Genomic DNA, 27774 nt, shown 5'->3' on the forward strand with positions numbered 1-27774 from the left:
ATTCTGTTGATTTCAGGCCATAACTTGAACTAAAGTTTCTATGATTTTTGATTAGGAAATGTTTCATCCACAATACAAACTTCAGATTAAGTAAGATGAGTTCAGCAGAGTTCTGTTTCAGAGTCAGAAATATTAATACAATACTTTACTTTACACTATGGAGAACTGACTGAAAATCCAATGGACACTAAGGTTTTTATGAAGCAGGTTTTGAACTAAAAAGAATTCGACCAAAAAACATAAAAATATAATCGTAGCAGCCTAAGCCATTACACAAAAAATCATGCTGGTAAATTCCACTGCAAAGTTCAGGACTCTCAAATGTTATCTCCAAACCAGTCATCTTTGTGTTTTACGGAGCCAACTATCCAGCTGCCTTCTTGACCCTTCCACCTGGTATCTTAGGGTCATCTCAAACTTCCCTTATCCATTACTGAACTCTTGACTCTCTCTTCTGGCAAAGGTTTTGGTATCCTAGCCTCCCACATCTTTAGAGGTGTGTACAAAGCATTTATCACCGTGCCTGCCTGGCATGCAGCACTTGCTTAATCAATGTTGTTGTGGATGATGATGATGATGATGGTGGTGGTGGTGGTGATAATGATGATTAATAACGATTATTTTTATCCACCCAGTTAGTTGAGCCAGGAACTAAGTCTTTTTCTGTATTCTTCTCTTCACCACATGTTCTGTTACCAACTTCTGTCAACTCTACATCCAAAATAAATCAGGAATCTGACCCCCCTCTCCATCTTTGCTTTCATCATCCCAATTCCAGCCCTCATTGTATTTCTCCCAAAGAAATTTAGCAGTCTTCTAAACAAGTAGCCATCTGCTCGTCTTTACTCAACTAAATGTTTGCAGGAGAAATAACAGTAATTTTCTTAAAGACAGTTCTTCACTTTGAGACATATATAGAACATATCAATATTTATTAAACCCTCTAAACAACCTTATGAGGTAGGTACTGTTATTACTTCAATTTTACAATGCGGGACTGAGTAAAGAGAGGTTGTAACATGCTCAGGTTCATTCTGCCTCTAAGAGGAAAAACCAGAATTCCCTCCTGGGCAGTTTAGCTCCAGAGCTATGTGTTTAACTGCTGTACAATGTACCGCACCATATTCAACCTTTACAAGATAACAAGCAAGCAAAGATCATCAATGTGCTTCCATTGCACTTAGAATAAAATCCATGCACATGGAACTATGTCAAAGGGTCTAGACCAACTTCCTTAGCCTCACCTTTCATGCCTCCTCTCTTTCCTCCTGTTCTTCAAACACTCATGGACAAGGCAAGCTGGGTCCTGCTTAGGGGTTTCTACCTGTGCTGTTTCCTATGTCTGAAGTGCTTTCCTAAGGCATCAGTCACAGGTCTGACTCCTTTTTATTTGGGTCTCTGCTTAAATATTACCTGCTCAGAAAGCCTTCCTTGACGTCCCCAATCTGATGTTAATGTTTCCTGGCTTCTTGATCTCAACACATGATTGATTTTCTTCTTAGCACTCATTTCAACTTGTAATTGATTTCACTTGCTTGTGCATTTGTATACTGGCTGTCTCTCTTACTGGGCTGGAGGCCTCACAATTAGAAAGACTGCTTATCACTGTATTTCTATAATCTAGGATAATGCTAACATGCTAGATTTAGATGCTAAGAATTTGGATAAATGAAGGAAGATAAGTATGTTTTGATTATATGAAACATCCCCACATAGACCTTAGATTCTCCAAGTGTGGGCAAAAGATCAAGTATAGAATCACCTGGGGATACTTTTTGTCAAAAGTAGAGTCCCAAGAGCTCTGAACTATTTTAGGCAATTACTTTTGAGGTCCATCTCCGTGTATTATCAAGAATTTTTACAATTTTGATTTTGACATGATTTGGCAATAAGTAATTCAGCAGATTCTTGTTTGGCTGTGATTTTTAAAGTAATTATTATGTATGTTCAGGAATACTTGTTAAGAGAATAAAATGTACATAAAAATTGCTTTTACATGTGATGAGATTGCTAAAAATACTAATTGACAATGAAATTGATATTTGCTATGTTTTTAGATATATAGGTAAGTATTTACATTAGTACCCTGGGAATCAGTAATTTCCTTTTCAGCTTGCAGAAATTTGTATGAGCTCCTGAACAGCTTGTGGATCCTCTGCCCTGCAATCAGATAATGGTGTGGGATGGATGAAATGGACCAACTGGAGTCCAGTCCCAAATTGATCAATACAGAACTTTTTCTTGTGAAAAATAAAATTTGAAAACTATTTTTCTCTTAGCTAGATTTATGTATGTTCCTTTAGAAAATTTTACAATAGATATCCAATGCTCACTCTTTAAATTTGTGGTTGAATTCCGAGACATTCAAGATAATGTCTCACAAAAAGGGAAAACATTTTGCTAAGGATAATGGCCTCTAGCTCCATCCATGTCCCTGTAAAGGTTAGGATCTCATTCTTTTTTTATGGCTGCATGGTATTCCATGGTGTATATCCTTAGCAAACTAACACAGGAACAGAAAACTAAATACTGCATGTTCTCACTTACAAGTGGGAGCTAAATGATGAGAAAACATGGACACCTGGAGGGGAACAACACACACTGGGCACTCTCAGAGGGTGGAGGGTGGGAGGAGAAAGAGGATCAGGAAAAACAACTAATGGGTACTAGGATTAACACCTGGGTGAGGAAATAATCTGTACAATAAAACCCTATGATACAAGTTTACCTATGTAACAAACCTGCACTTGTACCCCTGAACTTAAAAGTGAAAAAAGAGAAAACATAAAAATATTGATAAGGTCACCAAGTGTCCATAAATGCAAATTATCAGTAATCTTTCTGGTAAAATAAATCGTCTCTGAAAAATACCTTTTGTTAGCCTGCATGCACAGATTGAGAGAAAGGGCAGGCATGTGAACTGTGCGAGCAATTCTCACCCTTGAGGGGCAGCATGAACTACTACCCAGATGAAAAAAAAGGAAGGTAAGTTCCCTAGCCCATAACTTGGCTATCTTTTAGATTAGCTGTTCCCAACCTTTTCTGGCACCAGGGACTGCTTTTGCAGAAGACAATTTTTCCACAGACAGTCTGGGGGTTGGGGGATGGGAATGGTTTTGGGATGAAACTGTTTCACTTCAGGTAATCAGGCATGAGCTAGATTCTCATAAGGAGCATGCAACCTAGATCCCTTGCTTACATAGTTCACAATAGGGTTCGGGCTCCTATGAGACTCTAGTGAATGCCACCACTGATCTGGCGGGAGGCAGAGCTCAGGCAGTAATGCTCACCCACCCACTGCTCACCTCCTGTTGTGTGGCCCCCTTCTTAACAGGCCATGGACTGGTACTAGTCTGCAGCCCTGGGGTCGGGAACCCCTGTTTTAGATGATAAATGGATAATGTTAAGAAAAACAATAATTGACAGCAGGAAGAGGCTTCCTGGATTGCTCAAAAGACAAAGAAGGCTGTTTTTTTTTCTCTTTTAGGTAGATACCCAAGTTCCAGAATTTGAAAGAGCTTAAGTTAAAAACAAAAATGAAACAACCAGCCATGTTTTTGACGTCAATTAACAAATATGGCAACAAGCATTGTGGGTGCCACACTCTCTTGAGTGTCTATCATCTCTCTGAATGTAACATAACGTTGGAATTGACCACACTCTGTTCTTGGATCTCCTTTATGTTTCATCTGCAATCCCTCTTTGGAGATTTCAATCAACCTTATATCATAAAATGACATCTATGTGCTCATAGTTACCTACTTTATATTTCCAACTAGGACATTTTTTTCTCGAATTCCCCGAGTTCTTCAGCTTCTTCTCAATCTGCTTCTCTATAGTGTTCCCCATCTAAGTCAATAGCAACTCAATTTTTCCAGTAGATAAGGTCAAAACTTCTACTCTGTATCACCAATGGGTCCATTTCATAATCCATAGTCAATCTGTCAGTAAATCCTGTTGGCTGTACCTTCAAAGCATGCCGGAATCTGACCTCTTCTTATAATTTCAATGGTTCCATCTTGGTCCAAGCTAACATCATCTCTCACCTGGATTGCTGAATGACTCAGTAAAGAGATAGTTCTGCAAAGCCCTTGTTTAAAGTAGTCATCTTTCTTGGTTGAAGGTAATTTCTCCTGGGAAAATCTTCATATTGTCAGTAAGCCACTTCCAGTCATATCCTTTTCTAGAAAGATATTAATGCAGATAACCCAGAAAAAACACAGATGAAGAAAGACTTCCCCAAATCCCACAGAAAGGATTTAAATTACTATAGAGAGTATGTTTATTCATTAGCAGTTCACAGGATTTTTTTAAAATTAACAAATAAAAATTGTACTGACATACATATACAATTGTGAAATGGCTTCATTGAGCTAATTAACATATGCATTACTTACACAGCTATCACTTTTTGTGGTGAGAATACTTAAAATCTACTCTGTTAGTGATTTTCAAAATAAAATACATTTTGCTATTAATTATAGTAACCATGTTGTGCAACAGATCTCTTGAACTTACTCCTTTTGTCTAAGTAAAATATTGTATCCTTTGAGCAACATCTCTCCAACCCCCAGCCCCACCCCCAGGTTCTGGAAAGCACCATTCTAGTCTCTGCATCTATGAGTTCAACTTTTTAAGATTCCACATGTAAGTGAAAAATGCAGTATTTGTATTTACTTTCTGTGCCTGGCTTATTTCACTTAATACAGTGTCCTTCAGGTTCAAAACAGGAATTCCTTCTTTTTTAGGGCTGAATAGTAATGATGTTTGAATTCCCCTATCTTGCTAATACAAAATACTAGTATTACATGATGGGCATTTATTGTTCTAGTAGACAGTGTATAGTGTGGACATTCCACATGCATTTTGGAACTCGTTGAGCTGATCTTAGTAATACTGCTCCCTACCCATGATTGATCTCAGAACCCAGGCCTAAAGCCTTCTATACTATAGGCAACAGCATATGAAGCATATGAAGGAAATGTAGCTGGAAGCTTTTGGAAATGTTTCTAGAATGTAAATGAGAGATATAGACAAAGGAAACCTTTCTTCTTCTACACCAGAGTTACTCAGCACTATTGACATTTTGGGTTGGATTACTCTCTCTTGTGGCGCTGTCCTGTACACTGATGATGTTTAGAAGCATCCCTGGCTTTTACTCACTTGCTGCCAGTAGCATCTCTCCAGTTGTGACAACCAAAAATGTTTCCAGATTTTGCCAGATGTCCCCTGGGGTGGTCACCCACAGTTGAGAACCACTAGCTTACCCACTGCCATATATATCCCCAAACTGCCACAGGTTCTCTTGCTATCGGCTTAGAAGTGATACTTAGAGGGACATAAAATGAAGAGGATTGCAGGAAAAAGATCAGGTCACTGGATGAAACCCAACATACTTACGGATTTTGGTGGCGTAAGCTTCTAAAATTCCTAATTTTTTAAGCTGATTTAAGTGGATTTTGCTGTTATTATAAGCCAAAGGTTTCAAACTGATCCAGGGTCCAGCATCACAGGCCACTGCACATTGCTTTCTTCCAGGGCATCATATTGCTTGGAGAAATGAACCCAGCCACACTTTAGAGCAGGATTCCATAGTGCAGCTTTACATGAAGGATGACAAGTAGAATGGCTCATTTTTTCACTAAATAATTACTGCTTATACACTCTTGTTATGGAATTATAAAATTTTAGAAAGGAAGGAATTTTAGGGAAGAAGAATTAAGCTAAAACCAATGTCTATGTCATCTTCAAAGGAGGGCCTTCAAAACAGGATCAAGCCCTGTGCCTCCAAATATTAGGGAAAGTGCCATTATCCACTTCAAAACGTATCCTGAGCATGACAAGTCACCTTACATCTTGTGTTAAAAGCAAAGAGAAATATTTTCTTATAGCCACATATCCTTAAATATTCCCTTCTCCATAAATGGCAATTCTATGTGGTTTTAACGTCTATATCAATAATCTATTTACAGCAGACTTCCTGTTATTTCCAAAAGCAGAGTTGTCATTTAATTCTACCAGCCAGGAATATTGCTTTTGACATGACAAATGATGAAAAGATACAGCTGACATAATTTTTGGCCTTTAAGTTCATGGTATAGTGGGGAGAGGAAGAAAAAAAATACAATCAATTTATTTTACTGTTTATATATATATATATATAACATATATATAAATATGTATTATCTTTGCTTACAACAGCAATTTGAGCTTACAACTAAAATATAAAAATAAACAAAATGAGTAAAATTAAAATCATTCATAATCCCAGTCAATCATTATGTTCATGAATTTCATCCTACATATTTTTTGCATATTGAAATTTTCTTTTCAAATAGTATATTATTTTTCAATCTACAATATTTAAAACATCCCCCTTTATCAGACATTTAGCTGTTACTTATTCATTCCCATTGTAATCAGTGTTACATATGAATATTTGGCTGAAATCATTAGGTTGGTGCAAAAGTAACTGCAGTTACTTTTTGGCAGTTACTGGGGCAAATGGCAATTACTGGGGCAAATGGCAATTACTGGGGCAAAGCTGCAATTACTGGAGCAAAGCTGCAATTACTTTTGCACAAACTTAAATAAATTATATATGCTTAGAAACAAAAATGGAAGGAGAAAACAAAAATGAAGCAATTCCAAAAAATGGACCAAGACATAGGATATTGTTGGCTTCAGAATCCTGTGAGGATTCAACTGTTGATCCAACCTCCAAAGCAATCAGTTCTACCAATGGATAGAACCAGGGCAAACAGCAACCACCACGAGGACAGAATGGAGAAAAGAGCAAATCAGTCTTGCAGTGAAGGAAACCACCCGGGTGGCAGACTTGATGGAACAAACACTTCAAATGAACCTAATGGAAAAAGGTTCAACAAATGAACCACAAGCAGATTTTCTCAGTTTGTAAGTGACAGACCCATTGCCTCGAGAAAAGAACAGCTTTTATCCAGTCATATAATAAATGAAATAATTTGCTCCTCTAAAAAATCTTGTGATGGTAACTCCAAATATCTATATCTATATCTATCTCCAAATATCTGTATTTATATCTATATTTGCATTCATATCTGTATTTATACCCATACCTATACTTGTACTTATATATGTACGTTATTGTACTCATATATCTTGCTTGCCAGCCAGCCATCCAACCATCCATCCATCTACATAGAAGTGGTTCTTAAGCTGGAGTGTGCATCAGAATTGCCTGGAGGGCTTGTTGAAGCACAGACTACTGGGCCCCATCCCCAGAGTTTCTGATTCAGTAGGTTTTCCATAGGGCCTGAGAATTTTCATTTCTCATGTTTCAGGGTAATGCATCTGCTGCTGGTTCTGGGTCTACACTTTGAGAACTGCTGCTTACACCTGTATACCTCTCATTCTCTCCATCTCATTACCAAACTCGAATTTAATGAACATACAGTTACCCTCACATATTTTGACTTTGATTCATTACCAGTTGTCAGTATAAATCATAGTGTTAAATACTACACAAAGTAGATACTATGCTGATTTCAAATTTATCTCCCCTTAATTTAATAATAAAATTGGCCAGGCGCAGTGGCTCCAGCCTGTAATCCCAGCACTTTGGGAGGCCGAGGCGGGTGGATCACGAGGTCATGAGATCAAGACCATCCTGGTCAAAATGGTGAAACCCCGTCTCTACTAAAGATACAAAAAATTAGCTGGGTATGGTGGCACGTGCCTGTAATCCCAGCTACTTGGGAGGCTGAGGCAGGAGAATTGCCTGAACCCAGGAGGCGGAGGTTGCCGTGAGCCGAGATCACGCCATTGCACTCCAACCTGGGTAACAAGAGTGAAACTCCGTCTCAAAAAAAAAAAAAATAATAATAATAAAATTATAAGATACAAAACTTATTACCATTTTCCCCCTCAGGAGAATAGTTAAATTGTGGTACATTTCTTGCTTCTACTTGGTTTTCACTGCCTTTGTCTTTTCATTTTATATATTTACATCTTAATGATTCAGATTTATTTTCTAAACAGTGAGATGAAACAGGGACAATTCAAAGGCAAGCTTCATTTTGGAACTGGCCAGGCTTTTGTAAACAAACTCTTGACAGAGCAATTTATAATCCTCTAAACAGCTGGGGGGAGGGGATATCACACAGAAAAGCAGATGTTATTCTCCTAACTCCTTTTCTTCAGGTCTACAGTCATCATCTACAGCATCACATCCACCATATCACTTCAAGTAAATTTTGACTTTGCTAGGTTTCAACCACATTACCCATACTGAACACGTGAGTCAAAGAATAAAGCTTCCCAGAGACAGCTCTGTGGCTGCCTCTTCGTGTTAGGTTGACAGCTCTTGATTTAAGGGTTCTGTTAGCTCATGACTGCAGCATGCAATAGAAACACAGTTCCTCAGATTCCAGCCCTAACCTAAATAAAAGCTAGACCTGTATCTCCTCAGGGTCAAGTTAAAGAATATGGGATCTATCTCGGACTTCAATGGCTACCAATTAGTGGGAGACAAGATGTGTATAAAAGGAAATATAATTGGTAATTTTAATGAATAAATAGCTCTAGGGTTGAGAGAAAGAGAGGTCACTTGTGCTGGTGGAGCTGGAGAAAGTTTCATATTCCATGCATTCAGATCTTGAGAAACAAAGGTTATATCTCCAGAAAGTGAAAGGCAGACATTGAAAAAGGAAGCAAATCTTTACAGATAAGGTCACAGCAAAGTCAATCTGAAGCCAGTAATTAACATGCGAGAAGAGAGGGAATAATCTCAGGGATGATGAATTTCACTACTGAAATCATAAGTTACAGCCACCTATAACCTATTGTGAATGGCTTTTATGGTATCAGAACAGAATAAAGGAAAAGGAGAAAAACTTGTGCCCTAACAGAGACAAGGAAGATGGTGTGTTTTGCTCAATTCAAAGAAAATTATCTCTTTATATACACAAACACACATAGGTGTATAATACACACACACACATATATATATGCACACACATGTGTGTATATGCATACACACACACACACACCCCTATATGTACATACATGCATATATATACTCAGACTTTATGGAATAATTCCAATTGTATGTAAGGTCTCCTTGTTCCCATTAGGCATTCAAAATGCCCCTAGCTGCAAATACTTCAGCAAATAGTCACTGAATAAAAGATATAGCCAACTAACATTGAAATAAAGCTATTACTACAAAGAAAAATATTTCACAAGAGAACTCATAGACTGATATAATAAAAAAGTCTGCATTTTAAGATCCATAACTGTATATGCATGTAAGTGGTGTTTTTAATGTTAAATACATGTTCAATATTTATTCCTTTTTGTAAATTGTGCCATGAAGGAAATTTACTGGAAGCAACAAAATAGGAGAAATGGTGACCATTTCTAAGTGTTTTCTAGATGTAACAATTTGGCCTGAAGTTCTAATTTGTTTAAAAATTTGTTTAATTGTGCAAAGATTTAGTTGCAAAATGGTATTTTGATGTAAAACTTAGTATAAAAGCAGGAAAATCAAACATTTTTCAAAATAAGTATCTTTTCTAAAAAATGTAGTATTTTAGATATCAAAGTAGTTCAGTAAATGCTACTCACAAGTAGCTTCTCAATAAAATGAATGATTGAATAAAAAAATACATCTAAATCTGCCAGTTCTCAGATCTTAGCTCCCAGAACTTCAATAGCTACATACATATACATACTTTCAAATTCAATGTTATCCTATTAAAAATAAGCCTGTGTTAAAAGAAGTTGTAACTTTCCATCACACTAAAAAAAATGCATAGTTTAGCCATGGCCATTATAGCAATTTCCATATTATTCAAAAAGAAAAGATTCTAAAAAGTACAAATAAAGCACAAAGCAGTTAATCAAAACCAGTCTGCATCAAAAATTCAAAAACATTTGCTACACAAGTGGCATTCTCTCATTATTAATATACACCTACTATGTACGCACAAAAATCAAAAATGGTAGCAAATTAAAAATAAAAAAGAAACTGACCATAAATATCAGAGCTGCCAGTTTCCTGGTGAGAAATTGTCGTGAAGAAATTGCAGTTAAAGTGACACTCTGGAAAATGAGATAAGGAGCCAATTAAGAGATTATCTCTTCTTTGTGCTGTGATATGACATATGTGAGTGAGACTGTTGGCATACCCAATGATGCAGTGATGCATGCAAGTTAACATTTGCAAAATGTCCCAAATCTGAAGAACATCTCGAGAAAATTGCTGGAGAATAAAGAAAACATTTTACTGATCATCTCTACAGTACAGAATTTCTCAATCTTGGCATTCTTGCTATTTGGGGTAAAATCATTCATTGCTGTGGTGGGGGTTGTCTTCTACACTGTAGGATGTTTAGCAGCATCCTCAGCCAGTAGTAAATCACCTCTCCCAAATGTGACCACAAAAGTCTCCAGACATCGGCAAATGTGTCCTCAGGGGAGGTGCAAAATTCACCCAGTGAAAAACACTGATAGCATATATTATTATATATATATTTTTGAGAAGGAGTTTCACTCTTGTAGCCCAGGTTGGAGTGCAATGGTGTGATCTCACACCTCTGCCTCCCAGGTTTAAGCAATTCTCCTGCCTTAGTCTCCCAAGTAGTTAGGATTACAGGAATGTGCCACCACACCTGTCTATTTTTTGCAATATTAGTAGAGATGGGGTTTCACCATGTTGGCCAGGCTGTTTTCGAATTCCTGACCTCAGGTGATCTACCTGCCTTGGCCTCCCATGATAGCATATTTACATAAACTTATTTAATCAATTAATGTGGTAAATAGGATAAAACTGTCCATAATTCTATATTCATACAAAACTCATTCTGTGAATTTTGCCTGTGTTGTATGTATACATTTTTCATATTTAAGCACAATAAACTGATAAATCTAGAGTGACTGTTTCTTAGGTATAAACATTTTTAAACTCTGCTAGAATGCTTCTGCTGATTATATAAATTGATCCTTGAAATTTTTTTCAAGGATCCTCACCCAGAAGTTATGATTTGGGGCTTAACCCAAAATGTTAACACTGCTTTACATGATGTAACTTATATTTTGCATAAAGGAAAACAATCGTTTCTGCTGTTTGAATAGAAGCTCCAAGTAATATTGCTAAGCATAGTATACCCTGAAATTCTTAAGGTTTTGATATTAGTTATCAGAAATATCTTAGATAAATATGAATAGTTGATAGCAATTATTCAGGAAAGAGCTAGAAAGACTTCTCCCTGGAGAGAATTGGCAATAATATGGAATATTACAGAAATACTTAATTATAAAAACCATATAAGTCATACTTTTGCCTCTAAAACTTATCTTAGTCAAACATGCTAGTAAAATGAACAAAGAGAAAATATGAGGTTACTTCAAAAAGTTCATAGAAAATATGCATTATGAAAGAACTATGCAAAAATTTGAAATACATATTGCACCAAATTAAATTCTTACTAACTTTTATAACCTGTCTGAACAGGATCTAGTTTGAGGCATTAAGAAAGATAAGACATTGGTTTGAAAAAAGTCCCTGTCAGGGAAACATGATTTCTGCTAAAATTGAAGACAAACATCAAATTTATGGTGAAGACTGGGTGGAACAATGGTGAAATCACTGATGCTTGATTAAAAGTTAGAGGACGGTGCCCCAAAGAGATTAACTTTGCAAATGGAAAATTCATTTTAAGAAGGGGTGAGGGCTGGATGTGGTGGCTCACACCTGTAATCCCAGCACATTTGGAGGTGGAGGTGTGCAGATCACCTGAGGTCAGAAGTTTGAGACCAGCCTGGTCAAAATGGTGAAACCCCATCACAACTAAAATTACAAAAATTAGCTGGGCTTGGTGGCAGGCAGCTGTAATCCCAGCTACTCAGGAGGCTGAAGAAGGAGAACTGCTTGAACCCAAGAGGTGCAGGTTGCAGTGAGCTGAGATCATGCCATTGCCCTCCAGCCTGGGCGAAAAGAGTGAAACCCCATCTTTAAAAAGGGGGAAAAAAAGAAGGAATGAGATGATGTTGAAGATGAAGCCCACAGCAGCAGACCATCCATATCAATTTCTGAAGAAAAATATTCATTTTCTTCATGCCCTAATTGAAGAGGACCAATGATTAACAACAGAAACAATAGCTCACACCATAGACATGTCAATTGGTTCTGCTTACAGAATTCTGAATGAAAAATTAAAGTTGAGCAAACTTTCCACCCTAAAGTTACCAAAACCATTGCACCCAGATCAGCTGCAGACAAAAGCAGAGATTTTGCAGGCAAGTTTTCACAACTGGGACTAAAATCCTTAAGCATTTCTTCAAAGAGTTGTAACCGGAGATGAAACATGGCTTTCCCAGTACCATCCTGAAGACAAAGTACAATCAAAGCAGTGGCTGCCAAGAGGGGGAAGTGGTCCAGTCAAAGTAAAAGCAGACTGGTCAAGAGTGGTGGTCATGGCAACAGTGTTTTGTGATGCTCCAGACATTTTGTTTGTTGACTTTTTAGAGGGACAAAACTCAGTTAGCATCTGCTTACTATGAGAGTATTTTGAGAATGTTAGCCAAAGTTTTAGCAAAAAATCACCACAACAATGCTCCTGGCTCATCCTCTTATTGAACAGGGCAATTTTGTGAGCATCTCTATGGGAAATTAATAAGAATTTACCCTCCAGTCCTGATTTGGCTCCTTCTGACTTCTTTTTGCTTCCTGATCTTAAAAAATATATCTAAAGGGCACCCATTTTTCTTCAGTTAATAATGTAAAAAAGACTGCAATGACATGGTAAAATTTCCAGGACCCTTAGTTCTTTAGAGATGGACTAAAATGGTTGGTATTGTTGCTTACAAAAGTATCTTGACCTTGATGCTGAGAAATAAATTTTCTATTTATTATTTTTTATATTTTAATTTCCTTTTTTTCCATGGACTTTTTGAAGCCCTCTCATATATGCAGCACAAAGTTGTGGTTGGTTTCACTTAAAATTCTTTAGTCTGAGAAATGTTCCAAATAAGACAAGCAATTTTTTGCTACTAAGTCTGTTTAAAGTGTGTGTCTGCATTGTTTAAGGATAATAAATCTAGAGATCAATATGTGTACCAATCACTACTAAATATCATAATTTAATGGACAAATGAGAGAAAACACCTTTGTTAGTCTCTACAAATTATTGTTTCAGAAAATGCTGTCACGTTATTCACATTCCTAAACAGATACCATCTGACACCTGTATTTTGGCTTCTGTAATTATTATTTATTATTGAAATGATAATGATCTAAAATATTCCTCATTTGAGAGAAAAACATTCTAGACCAAACTTTTTTTTAAATAGTTATGCTTTTGCTAGAAATATGCTAATTTTCTAGATGAGTAGTTCTCAACTGACACTGACTGCATACCCAATAGGACATTTAGGGATGCCTGGAGACATTTTTGGTGGTCTCAACTGAGGGGAAGGTGCTACTGGCATCTAGTGGCTAGAAACCAGGGATCCTGCTCAACATCCTGCAATGCACAGGACAGCCCATCACAAAAAAGAATGATCTGGCCCTAAATGTCAATAGAGCTGAGATTTAGAAACCCTCTACACATAAAATTGTTTCCCAGTTTAATCAGTGCAACAAAGCAAGAAGCATACAATTCAAAATGGTGTGAAGAGAATCCCTGTTTAGAGAGTACATAATGTTTTACCAAATGGGATTTTTCTCTTTCTTCCTTTCTTTCTTTCTTTCTTTTTTTGTGGAGACAGAGTTGTTTTGCTTTTGTTGCCTGGGCTGGAGTGTAATGGCACCATCTCCGCTAACTGCAACCTGAGCTCACTGCAACTCCATCTCGCGGGTTCAAGCAATTCTCCTGCCTCAGCTTCCTAGTAGCTGTGATTACAGGCATACACCAGTATGCCTTGCTAATCTTGTATTTTTAGTAGAGACAGGGTTTCTCCATGTTGATCAGGCTGGTCTCAAACTCCCCACCTCAGGTGATCCACCTGTCTTGGCCTCCCAAAGTGCTGGGATTACAGGTGTGAGCCACCACACCTGCCAGGATTTTTTTTTATGGAAAGTGGAATTTAAACTACCCCTTCTTGCTACTGTTGGCACCTCAAAAAGCAGAAAATGCCAAGAAGGTTGAGGGAAACATGTACTTTGATATTGACTCAAAGTAATGCCTTCATTATAAAACAGGAATCACTTGACATGTTAACAAAAATCCATCCTATAAATCAATATAGCTAAAGCTTGAGTGAATTTGAGTAACTCTTTTTCCTCCAATGTCAAAAGTGATAGTCTGTATCGCTTAGGAGGCAGTATTAAAATCAAATGTTTAACAGCCTTAAGTAAATGTCTTTATTTTCCATAAAACAAATGGCACAGTAATATGATTGCTTACAGCTGCAAATGCCTCATCATGAACTTTTTAAACTTTGAGTAAAATTTTTCTTCAATAGCTTACAGTATCTTTTCCAATTATTTCATTAAATAATGCCATGGCAGACCGCTTAAATAATGTTATAGGCTTGACATAATCATCCACTGATTACATAAGTACACATTAAATCTAAAATAACAATCTACATCCCTAAATATAAATTACTTTATAATTTTACATTAGAGAGTAGCGCTGTATAAGTTATTAATGTTTTACCCCACCCAAAGGAAAGACAAATAGAAAACTTCATACTAGGAAGGAAAATAAAAAATTTCCTATGTGTTTAATTTTCCTAAGTGTCCAAGATATTCTTTAGATCACATGTCATCAGCATTTCAGGAGAGAGGTGTCAAGTTTCTAAATGGGGTAGTAAGGAGAAGCTAAGGTACGAAAAGGACAGCTGACATTCATTCCTGCTAAGAAAGAAAACAGAATCTTGCTCACACGTTTCATTTTAAAGACTTGTAAGTGGGGAAGAAAAAGTTCCTCTAAAATTTCAAACAATACAAAGCAAAACATATTAGCCATTCAATTTTTAGTATGCATTATTTTAATCAGATTGCTTTGTTCTAAGACCGAACTAAATTCAGCCTTTTAAAGATTGAAAAATATTTGGTGCTGCTGGATACTTTACTTTGCAAAGTATCAAATAATTTTGGAATCTTGAACATCTGTAGAAAGGGCCCTCTATCGGTGCCAGGGATGTAGGTGCTGAGGTAAAAAGATATGAAAAAGTCAGGTCTGAGCCTAACTTCACAATAGTAACTAGGAATTTGGGGGCAAACATAACCTGCTTTTGAGTATAATCTTGTGCTACAGAGGAAAGTAGATTGAATTTATCAAAACAAAAGGCCTGGTTATTCATTTACAACAGGCTTGGTGACCACAGAAGTTATCCCAAGTCTTTGATTATTCTACTCCATTACAAGATACTTTACAGGGTTTTAGAGATACTTTACAGGCCAAAAGCATCAACATAGACATTGCTGATTTAGTCTTTAGGCCTGCTTCTCTGACATGCATTAATGTGGAACCCTTTCAAACAGTATTCGGTGATGGTTTACATTAAATCCTTCACATTACAAGAAAATCACTTTTTTTGTAAACTGTTTTGGTATTACATTGGTGTTAATTGTTCTTATTTCATTGTGAAGGAAGATAAAACGTTGTCTAACGTCATTTCTGAACTTTGCACATTCATCTCCAAATACCTAAGCATTATTATTCTATGTGGGAGATATAGTTAGGGTATAGGAAGGTATACCAGTGACTAGTGGACCAGCATAGGGCTGGATAGGGTGGGGAGCACTAATGGAGTAATGCTGAAATCCAGATGGGGAAGCCAGCCTCAGATAGATTCTAATCCAGATGCAGCATTTATTGAGTAATTTGGGAGCAAGTTACCTACATGGCTCACTTTTAAAATGGGGATAAAATTCTCACTCTACTAGGATTTTTGAGAAGTTGACAAAGATTCTATGTGAATGCATCATGAGTTCTTAAAAACCAGTAATAGTTAACTGAATTCAGTGCCTGACCACCACCATTCTCTTCTGCCATGTCTCAGGGTACTCTGCCACACTGGCTGAAATCCAAAGGATTCCTACTAACTCTGTCAAGGATTAATGATATATGAGTGTCTGCCCTTGCAGAACTTCTACGTATCCTCATAGTTGTTGAGAATTTCTGGGAAAATCTTTGTTTCTGCAGCTTGAGATATTTTATTTTTTCACCACCAAAAACTTATCAGCAAAACTTATTACTGAGTGTAGAGACATTTTCATGTCCCGAAGTTGCTAAAGGGCACCTGAAGGCTTGGTGTACAAAAATTCTAATTTCAACTTAATTTTCAATGCATCCAATCCAAAGAGTATTAACGGATATAGCTAGGTCACTCTTCAGACAAAATAACTGAATGTTCTAATCAAAATCTCCCAGGGTACAAAAAAAATCCAATTCTACAAAGGACAATCAGTGTAATAATTACAGAGGTATTACGGTGACTCATTAGAAGAGACAAGTTTTAGAAGGGAGCTTTTTCTCTAAATGGCAGCTCTCTCATCTTTGCAATTAGACTAGTCCCATTACACCTACACAAGAACAAATGTCAAACTTTAATAATGAATTTCATAAAGGCTACCGAGTCTGGGCAATGTTGGCACTAGTTATGAGATCGTTATGGGAAGTACCTGAACCTGGTGCTAGAAAGGTGATTCATCAGCTCTCTGTAAGGTGGTAAAGATTTAATGGATCAACATGGGAGTAGTCATTTTTCAATATTTCACAAGCCTGGCTTGGGTATTCAACAGTTTGACATACTTAGCTACAGCAGCCGCCGCAGGTTGTCTAGCCAGAGGCAACACATAAGGGTGATAATTTAGAAAATGTCAAGCCATTCTTTCCTTCACCTGTCTGCCTTTAAGTAATTAATGACAGCTGTTTTAATGAATTAATTTAGTAATTGAATAATTAAAGATGCTACCCTTATTTTTGTTATCTATCTCCTAACAAGCTGTTCAAGAATTGTATCTCTGTTAAAGTATAATCACGTGTCACTTAATGATGAAGATACATCCTGAGAAACGCATCATTAGGTGATTTCATTGTGAACATCATAGAGTGTATTTACACAAACACCTAAGCTTTATCATTGTGTGTGGCAGATATACAAAGAGATATATACAAAAAGGTACAGGAAGGCTTCCCAGTGACCTAGTGGACCATGAAGTGAACATCGCAGCATGTACTTACACAAACCTACTACACATTTACGCTAGATGGTACGGCCTATTGCTCCTGTAATACAGAGACCTGTATAGCATGTTACTATACTGAATAGTGTAGGTAAGTGTAATACAATGGTAAGTATTTGTGTATCTAATCATAGAAAGGTACAGTAACAATATGGTATTATAATCTTATGAGAACACTGTTGTCTATGTGGTCCATTATTGACAGAAACGTCCTTATTTGGCACATCACTGCATATTCACAAACAAATTTCAGCCACCATTTTACAATAACAACAACCACATATACAACAGCAAAGGCTAACAATTTTTTAGCACTGACTAGATGCCAACTACTGTTATCGGCACATCTCAAGGTGCTCCACCAAGCTGGTGAAGCTGGGGGATGTCAGCAATGGTTGCAAAAGGTGCAAAGCCTCAGAAAGGAGGAAGATGTTTGAAGTTTTTTTTTGAGATCTACTGCACAGCATGGTGAATATAGCTAATAACTGAGAACTGTACATTTCATAATTACTGAGAGTAAATTTCATATGTTCTCATCAGGAAAAAGGTTAAATATTTGAGGTAATGGATATGTTAATCAGCTCAATTTAATCATTTCACATTGTATCAAAAATGATAACCTCACTTTTTACCAGATAAATACAATTATAATTTATTAATATACAATTTTAAAAATTCTGAGAGGCCACTAGATTTCCCAAGGGTTAACAAGATGTACTTGGGTCTTAAAATTCCAGAAAGCATAGCAACTATCTCGTTGGCATCTCTGAAGATGATGGTCTTGAAAACCAAATAAACGTGATCTTTTACACAACCCATAAATGTTAACTGAAGGCTTCCTTTGTGCCAGGCATAGAGCTTTATGCTTTAGATGTGTTTACTCATCTAATCATCACAACACCACCATTGCTTCCATTTCACAGATATTTAACAGAAGCTGGAGAAACTTGCTCATAGACTCATGGTAAGAAGGAGGCAGAGTCAAAAGGAAGAGAATATATTTAGCTAATCACTTGGAGTCACTCAGTGAATGGTGTCACCATCTCAGGACCCAACTGGTAACTTGCAGGATCCCTTTCTTCCTCTCCTCTCTATTGTCATGGCTGTTAGAATAGTGCCGGGCACATGTTCAGCAGGTTAGAAGAGTCTTATTGGGGCTCAGAAAACAGTACCTCAAAATGAAGACTGCTGCTGAGCAGTTTCAGAAGCAGAAGTTTCTCTCTTACCTTCTCCTGTCCTCCTGTCCCTCAGTCCCATTTTGCCCCGAGGCTAGCCATAGAAATTAGAATCCCTTTTCCCCAAGATAGGTCATACAAATCAGAACCCCTTTACCCAAAAGTCAGTCATAAAACCCAAAAATATTCTACACAAAAACTGTTCAGGAAGAAATGATCTGACCTACCTTGTCTGACTGTAGGTCCTAAGATTCCTGTTCCAGACAAAGTCCTCTCTCACACCAAGAAGGAAGAACTGCTCCTCAGAGAAGCTAAGAAGAATCTAGACAGACAGGCCTTGCTGGGTTTCCCCGACTCAGTCCATTAGCATTCAAATCAGACCCTTTCTATCCAATCACATTTCTACACGACTGTCCACATGCTGTTGAACCTCAGCATAAAAATGGACAATTTCCCCTATGTTAGGTCTTCATTCCAAAGGCTCCTGTGCATACAAGTTAAATAAATATGTATTCCTTTTCTTCTATTAATCAATTTGCCTCACACCAGTGATTTTTCCAGTGACCCTTCAAATGGCAAAGGGAAAGTTTCTCCTTCACTTCCTTAGAGTTAGTAAATGAAATAGATAAAAGACATGAGCCAACTGCTCCCGCTACATGAGTAAAACCATGTTTAAGATAGGTAGAATAAACACAGTGCAAAGTGTTTATTAAGAAATATGCTGCAAAGTGAAGGCATTTAGTATGTCCACTAACCAAATTCTCTATGTGAATTAAAATGCTTTAGATCTGTTACTGATTTACTGTGTGTTAGTCTTCTTCATTTGTTTTGGAGGTCTGAAACCATCACTCTTCTGGTCTATTCTTGGCATCTCACATCTCACAATGTTGTCATGGGTAAGATAACTGATAACTCTTTGTTGATTGGACTTTCCCGGGCAAATATAACTGACTACAGAGAAATCATAGCCATAACTGGCTATGCTTACTTTAAAACTGTGAAGCTATGTATAAACAACTAACAAAATGGGGCATAGTCCTACATCAATGAGAGCAAAGTACCCAAGTGCAAGACTATTTTCAAATGATTGTTTACCTTCTCATGCTAAACTATTTATTTTCATTCTTTTATTAAATTTTAAAGGTTTAGTTCAAGTGTGGTTGTCACAAAAACTAGACATTGCTTACACTTAGTGACCCTCTTGCTGCTATATTTTTTCCATTTTCATGAACAAGCTTCTCTTAAATCCATCTCCTAGAAATACGGTTTCTCTGAATAATCAGATTATTTAATCTCTTTTTGTATATTCTGCTCAGTGCTTCTCTATGATGTCTAGCTTGCTCTGATTTTGAGTGCTGATGAATCTTAGATATGTACACGTATATTCTCCTTCATTTGCAAATTTTTTCTTGATACAAACAAACGCAAAGAAAACTAAACTGTTCTAGAGGGACATACATTCCCTTATCCACAGTGCAGGGCCACAGGGTGCAGACAGCAGAAAGTCATGTGATTTGGCTTGCTGGTAATACCAGAAATCTTCACCCCTATGCTTTGTGAAGTGAATACATCAAAGTGCCTCTCTTCCAAGATGGTTTGACTCAAGATCACGTTGAGAAATGCGTTTTTAGACTAAAATTTTATTTTGAGATAACTGTAGATTCATATTCATCGGCAAGAAATAATAGAGAGCCATATCCTATACTCTTCTCCCAGCTTCCCCCAGTTGTAACATCTTTCATAACTATAGTAAATGTCAAAGCCAGAAAACTGACATTGATTCAATTATCTTATTTAGAATTCATCAGTTTTACATGTTCTCATTTGTGTGTGAATGTGTGTATGTGTGTGTATTTAATTCTACATAATTTTATCACACACGTTTCTTTGTGTGACAACCACAATAGTCAGGACACAGAAGAGTTTCATTGCCACAAGGATTCCTTATGTTACCCCTTTATAGCTACTTGCATCTCCCTCTTAACTCATCATCTTAAATCTAGCAACCACGAATCTGCTTTCCTTATTATTCTATCATTTCAAGAATGATATATAAAGGGAACCATACAGCACGTAGCCTTCTTTGACAGGCTTTATTCACTCAACATAATGCTCTTGAGATCCATCCAAATTATTGAGTACACCAATAGTTAATTCCCTTTTGTTGCTGAATAGTATTCTATGGTATGGTCATACCACAGTTTGTTTAACTGGAAATAAATTATTGATTTGATACAATTTTATTAACTGCACCAGTGCTGTAGTATATCATATCACTTGATGGAGAATTACATAAATGATCTTGTTCCTTTTTAGGGGTAGGGTCTACAGTAATTTGATTGTAACAGAGAATCCAGGCTGCAAGAAGTCTGTATGATTAGAGCATACGGTGCTTATCTTTCCAAAGGGTGAAGCCTGAACCCAGATAGCAGCACACAAAGCCTAGAATATCCTCTTCCTGGTACTTTCCTGTACTACTTGACTCATGATGTGAGAATAGAGACTATACAACTATATTCAATGAAAAGAGGAGGTCCAACTGGGCAGAGGCAACATCCAGCAGGAGACAATTACACAATTGTTGAAGAGGATGCTCACATAAAGTACAGTTACCTTTTCCACTATTCTTTGCTAAGAAAAATGAGGCTATGGCATCAGTAGAAAATTATGTTCTTTATTCTTAAATAAATCCAAGTAGGATGGGGCTTGATATGGTTTAGCTCTGTCCCCACCCAAATCTCCTCTTGAATTGTAGTTCCCATAATCCCCACTTGTCATGGGAGGGAGCTGGTAGAAGGTAATCGAATCACGGGGATGGTTACCCTCCTGCTGTTCTCATGATAGTGAGTGAGTTCTAACGAGATCTGATGGTTTAAAAGAGGCTTTTGCCCCTTTTGAGAAGCAATTCTCCTTGCTGCTGCCATGTGAAGAAGGATGTGTTTACTTCCCCTTCCACCATGATTGTAAGTTTCCTGAGTCCTCCCCCACCATGCTGAACTGGGAGTCAATTAAACCTCTTTCCTTTATAAGTTACCCAGTCTTGGGTATCTCTTTATTACCAGCATGAAAACAGACTAATATGGGGCAGATGGTCAATCCAGCAGTAGAATGGGATGAAAATCTAGGTCAGTTAAAAATCTTTGTGCATAAGGGAAAGGACAGGTTGAAAAGGGAGAAGACAGAGCCTTCTCTTTTTCTTAAATAAGACAGGAAAGAGCACCTTTTATTTTCCTTGCTGCAGTGTCAGCGGACTCATTTATTCTCATAAAACACAATTTCTGCAATATGTTCTGTTGATAAGGTTGCTCCATCATGGGAAGACATACATGAGACCAATTGTTAATGACAGGACTAGGTCTTCTCTCAAAGCCTCTAATGTGTGCTATTTCTCATGAAGAACCCTGACAACTTAAGATGCTTCAGTTAAAGCTTCTGAAATATTATAGTGGCATAATTGGCAGGTTTCTTGGTGCTGTGAGTTTCTTGCACATGTAAACCCTTTGAGAAAAGTTGAAAATAGAAAGATGGGGGAGAGTTTGGCTTAGAGTGACAAAGTTCCAGACACCAGTCACAGATGCCTCTGCCCAATGTCATTACATGTTCTTTTCTGAGAAATGCATTCAATCACTCAGTGTTATGCATTGTGGTTGAAATAAATGATCTACTTACCAGCATCTACCCTCCCTCATCCTCCATGTGAAGCTCATAGTAGCAGCAGCTGAAAACAGAAAAGTTGTATCTGTTCCCTCACACCAGGGACATTACTTGGTGACCTGGTGTATGGCACAGACAAAATAACTCATGTTGCTGGAGGTGACCCCTGCCACAGAGATGCAGCCATCCTATGCCATATAGATAAAGAACTTCTTGGTTAGCTTCTCCAGCTGTTCAGGCTTTAGCCCTGTGAAACAAAGCATGCCAATTTAGTCAGGCATGTGTTGTCAGATGTGCAAGGAACCCTCCTTACTGTTGGAGATCAGCTGAATCTGCACGCTACTAATGCAGTTGGCCATGATTTTCACTTCTTGCAACCATTATTTTTGCAAACCCAGGATGTTCAGAATGGTAGAGGCAATACAGGCCCCATTGAGAGAAGGATTGGAATACACGGGATAGATCAGGATCTTCAGCTGTTACTCTTCTCTTTTGGTTTCATTCACTGTCTTTGCACAGTGAAGGCTCCCACATGCTGACCATATAAAGCCCATGTTCTTGGAGTATGATTGGCAGAGACAAACGTGAATGCCCTGTTCAATGAAGTAGCACACAGCCCACACATCCTTGTTACCATCACCACTGGCAAAGCCTTGGTAGACCATATCAAAGAATGTAGAGATTCTTTTTCTTTGCCACTGTTACTATTTCCTTCCACTGCTTTGCATGAGGGTCCCAGGCACGCAGGAGAAGAGCACTTTGCTCTGGTATTTTTGAAATGTCCTCCATAGCACTTGTGAAGTCAAAACTGCAAGTCTTGGGGCCATTATACTGATAACCTTGTAGCTGTATGCCAGCAACCCTGAAGAGAGGTGTGTGATTTCCCCAAGGTGGTTTGGACAAAAAGACATCTGTCTTCAAAAACTTTAAAAATCTTTGCACAAAACTGGCTCCAATTCTTAAGGCCCCAGTTCCAGAAATGATCTTCACAGTGATAAAGTGGCCAATTTTCAACAGTTTGCTGTTCTCACCCAGGGCTAGTTCTGCAGATGCCTTGCAAAATTTAGCTTATCCTACAATGGGCAGGTATTCTTTGTCTAAATTTTTTATGGGGATCTAACTGGGTGTCTTTTCATCCCAGTAGGTACCAACTCCCAGACTCATCTTTTCCCTATTGATGTCCCTCTTAAAGGCTTTGGTGACTCCCAAGATGGGATCTGGAGGTCTCATTTCCACATGGGCCCACAAGGAGCTGGCTCTGGCAGAGGCCATGGTGGGGAGGCCTGGGTGAAAGGTGGCAGAGATCCTCTAGAGGACATGGCTGGAGTGCAGCAGGGTCATGGTTGACCTTGAGAGCACAGTGGGTAGCCACAGGACAGAGTAGAGAGCAAGAAGATGCAGACCAATGGGGCATGGGCTCCTACTGAAGGTACTGTTCTTGTTTTATATTACAAGACCTCCACAGTGGAGTGAAAAATGAAGTCAATTTTCAGTATATTTTGAATTAAAGCTTGCACAGGTGTTTCAGCTTGCTAAATAGTTCAGCCTGGACTATTTCAGCTCTGAATTATCCAAATAATTATTTTAAAATATTTTAAATATAATTTAGCACACAGAAAATGCCTCTGTGTGAAATAAGTGATGGTAATTTAAAATAACTAATGATTATAATTATTGGAATCTCGTCTCCTGGCCATTTTCTACTTCATAATTTACAAGGAGCCTATGAGAGTTCAAAAACACTGTATTTTTGCCAAAGGAGCCTCATGCTTTGTCTGCATTTTATGGCTTCCTTTGCACCTGGAACAGCTATTTTAGGACTGTCTAGACAATCACCCCAGCTTTAAAGGTCTTTTCCTTTCTTTTCACATAGTCAGTGAGCATTAAGGGTAATAAATAGATGATGCTGGCACTCTATCACCCAAGATACTATTCAAATAGAGACAGAACAAGAATGCCTTTGCTCTGGCTCAGAAAATCAAGAGACCTTAATATACAGCCCCAGATGTCTACCAATTGGCAAAACTTTAAACCAACAAGAAGGCCTTCCAACGTCCACATCTCTATAGTAGCTGGATCATACTTTTTGGTGGAGCTGCATGAAATGATTACTATTTGACCGTCTTGGAAATATAAAAACAGAACAGCAATTTAAGATGTTTCAACCCAAGAGATTTGGGAAAGAATTCTGGAGTGCTCTCTTTCCATTTTCTTTCTCCATTTCCCAAGCAATACTCATCTGGGTTCTAGTAATGACCCAGAATGCACGGCTTCTGCAGGCCTTTTTTGCCACTACAGGGAAATAATGCAACCAAGCATGATACTGGAACATTCCCTAAATGCATGTCCTAGGTAATGCCTAAAAGTCAGTAAGTAATATCCCAAGGAGATGTACACTGAATCAGTCTACTTCATCCCCCATAGTCCTTTCTTTCAAGAGGCGAGAGACAGCTTTCAAGCTCTCCACAGGACTCCTCCAGCCCACCTGTCCCCAGGCTCTTTAATGGGTTCTGAGATTGCATCCCAATCTCTGACCCTCCTGGGAATATTCCTTTTTTTTGAGACAGAGTCTCACTCTGTTGCACCAGACTGGAGTGCAGTGGCACAATCTCGGCTCACTGCAACTCCACCTCCTGGGTTCAAGCAATTCTCCAGTCTCAGCCTCCTGAGTAGCTGGGACTACAGGTGCATACCAGCATGCCCAGCTAATTTTTGTATTTTTAGTAGAGACAGGGTTTCACCATGTTGATCAGGATGGTCTCAATCTCTTGACCTCATGATTCACCCGTCTTGGCCTCCCAAAGTGTCCTGGTAATATTCTTACTTGGTACTCTCTGATAGTAAAAGTATTTCATTTTGGAGGAAAAAATGAACAAGGGTAGATATCTATAGATATATAAATGTACATTGTATGTGATATATAATAGAATATACAATTACATAGTATACATACACCACATATGCATTTTTACATTATCTACTACATATATTTGACACCTAGCAATTATCAGTTTTATTTGCTTCCTGATAATGTTAGAGTATTTATTTCTCAATACAACCAAATGTGCACGTATTAATTTTCTGCTAACATCATACCATTTCTATTGTTATGCTCAAGAGCTATCTCCACCCTTTACTCTCTCCCACTTTCTCCACTGACAATATGTGTACATGAATTAGTTTTGGGGTCTGAAGTCCAAAGCATGTCTCCTGAATATAAACTGGAGCTTCAAAAACAAGAGCAGCCCAAGAAGGTTGGGCCAAGGGCTGAGAAATCAATTCCACTCACAAATGAAAACTATGCCAGGCACTGGGTTAAATACAATGTGATGTGGAGATACAAAGCAGATGAATACTCAGTCTTCACTTAAGCAGATACAATTCCTACAGGGGAATAAAATTACAACACCAAGTGGAGCAAACATAGCATAGAACCAAGTCAAAATATGTTGTCTTAGTCCATTTTGTGTTGCCATAAAGGAATAGCTAAGGCTGGGTAGTTAATAAAGAACAGAGGTTTATCTTGGCTCAAAGTTCTGCTGGCTTTACAAGATAGAGGGCACTGGCATCTGCTTGGATTCCATCAAAAGCTTTTGTGCCGCATTAAAATATGTTTGAGAAGGTCAAAGGGAAGTAGGCACGTGCAAAGAGGGACCAAACCCAGGGCCGTCCTGGCTTTCTAGCAACCCACTCTTGCAGGAACTATCATTTCCCCTGAGAAACAATCTAGTCTCAAGACAGTGAGAATGCCCTCACTGCCATGAGAAGGGCGCCAAGCCATTTATGAGGGATCCATCCCTGTAACCCAGATATCTCCCACTAGACCCCATCTCCAATATCACCATGCCAATCATCAAATGTCAACATGAGATTTGATGGAGACAAACAAACCATGCCCAAAACATAGCAAATATGATTCAAATTCTCCAAGGGCCATGGCTTATGAGTAGCATTATTAGGGCAATTTGCTTAACCTATTCTATTCCCTCCCTTGAGTATCAGTTAATAATTCAAATACAATAAGATAATTACTAAAAGTTTCATGTCAGGTGGGTGGCATTGGTAAACTTAAAACACTATAAACACAACCCCTTATTTTTAGTGAGTATCCACTGCATGCATATACTTATTTCGTCCTCAGCAATCTCAATCTTATAATGTATTACCACTTTCTTCCTTTTAGATAGACAAGTTAGGCAAAAGTAAGTTAATCTCACTACTACCAGAAGACGCTTTCCTGCAGGACAATAATGAAGTCCCAAACTGAAGGCAAATTTCTCCAAAGTCATCAGCAATTTCTCACTTTGCAGTTGCCAACGTCTTCTCACTTTCTCAGTTTTCACTTCCCAGACACTCTTTAAAGCAACTCAATCTGTTTTCTACTTCCATTATTCAGATAAAAGTGGTTTGGTAAAAATTCCCAATGCTGCCATGTTGTAAAGCTGAAGGGGAACTGTTCCGTTTTCATTCTACTTGACTCCTCAACACCACTAAACCTAGCTGGCCATTCATTAGCCTTGCCATCTGGAATCAGTTTTCTCCCCCAGTTTTTGTTATATGCACCCCTTTCCTCTCTTTTCCCTTCACTAGCCACTTGCTCTAGGTTTTTTGATGTTGCTTCTGCTCCTTTAGAGCTCTAAATGCTGGCACTCCTCATGGCTCTGTTCCAGGACAACATCTCTTAGTCAATCCTTCTCAAGATGTGCCTGGAATTTGTGAACCTCCTGAATCAGCCCCACCAGAAAGAAACAAGCTTCATGAGGGAAAGAACCTTTGCACACTAACTGCTGAATTCCCAACACCTGAAAGAATCTCAGGCACACTCCAGGTGCTCAACAAATATTTGCTGAAGGAATGTGAATTGCCTAAAGTGCTTGAGATGCTCCTGGGATACCCTTCTGGACTTCTAAACTGGAATCACAGTGCATCTGAGGACCAAAATCTCTGGTCTTCTACCACACCGCCTTTTATTCATGTTCTTTCTTTAACCTGATATCCTCTCCCACTTCCTCATTCTTTAATGTGCAGGGAAGCCATTCCTGACCCTCACCTCCACCCAGATTCAGTCAAATCTCCCTCTTGTGCCCTTTCAAAGTACCCTCTCCTCCTTTGTGGTACTGAGGTCACTTTAATTTTACACATAATCTGTGTGACTGTTAACGAAATCCTATCTCTCCTGCCAGCCTGCCTCAGATCATGCAGGCTTGCACTCAGCATCATGCCCCGATTTCCTAAGTCTCCCTCACAGTGGGCCCTCAGTAAATATCAGTGAACAAATTGTTAATGTATTTTTATATTAATGTTAACATATCAAAATATATTAACAATAAATATATTTAAATTATATATTAATTATATAATGAATAATTAAAAGTTTAAAAATGACAAAAATTTCTCTCTCCAGCTCTGAGCTTTCCTCTGAATTCTACATACATGTACCCATCTAGGGGTCTCACATTTCCAAATGGATGTCTAATGGGGTTCTCTATTTCAGCCTGCCCAAAACCCCAGCATTTAAATTTTCCCCCAATACAATCTTGTTCCTCTCTATTTTACTCATGTTAGTAAATATCATCACTCACCCAGCTGCTCAAGCAAGACCTGGAGAGTCACATTTGATTCCCTTTTCCTTCACCAGCCACTTGCCATATCTAATTAAACACACAGTCCTGTTGCTTATACTTCTAAAATATATTTCAAATCTATCCCTTCTCCAACTCCACAGCTGCTTCAAAGCCCAATCTTCCATTAACAGTCAACTGGATG

At 38.1% G+C, this 27774-nt stretch overlaps 1 protein-coding gene and 1 pseudogene across 2 annotated transcripts in view; both read right to left on the reverse strand.

Annotated features, from left to right (window-relative positions):
* ARHGAP6 (Rho GTPase activating protein 6) overlaps positions 1-27774 on the reverse strand; it is a 537825-nt gene that overhangs the window by 175437 nt on the left and 334614 nt on the right. The window lies entirely within an intron of this gene.
* LOC144581131 (aspartate aminotransferase, mitochondrial pseudogene) lies at positions 21988-23472 on the reverse strand (annotated as a pseudogene).

Source organism: Callithrix jacchus, chromosome X (assembly GCF_049354715.1).
Source record: "Callithrix jacchus isolate 240 chromosome X, calJac240_pri, whole genome shotgun sequence".
Taxonomy (NCBI): Eukaryota; Metazoa; Chordata; class Mammalia; order Primates; family Cebidae; genus Callithrix; species Callithrix jacchus.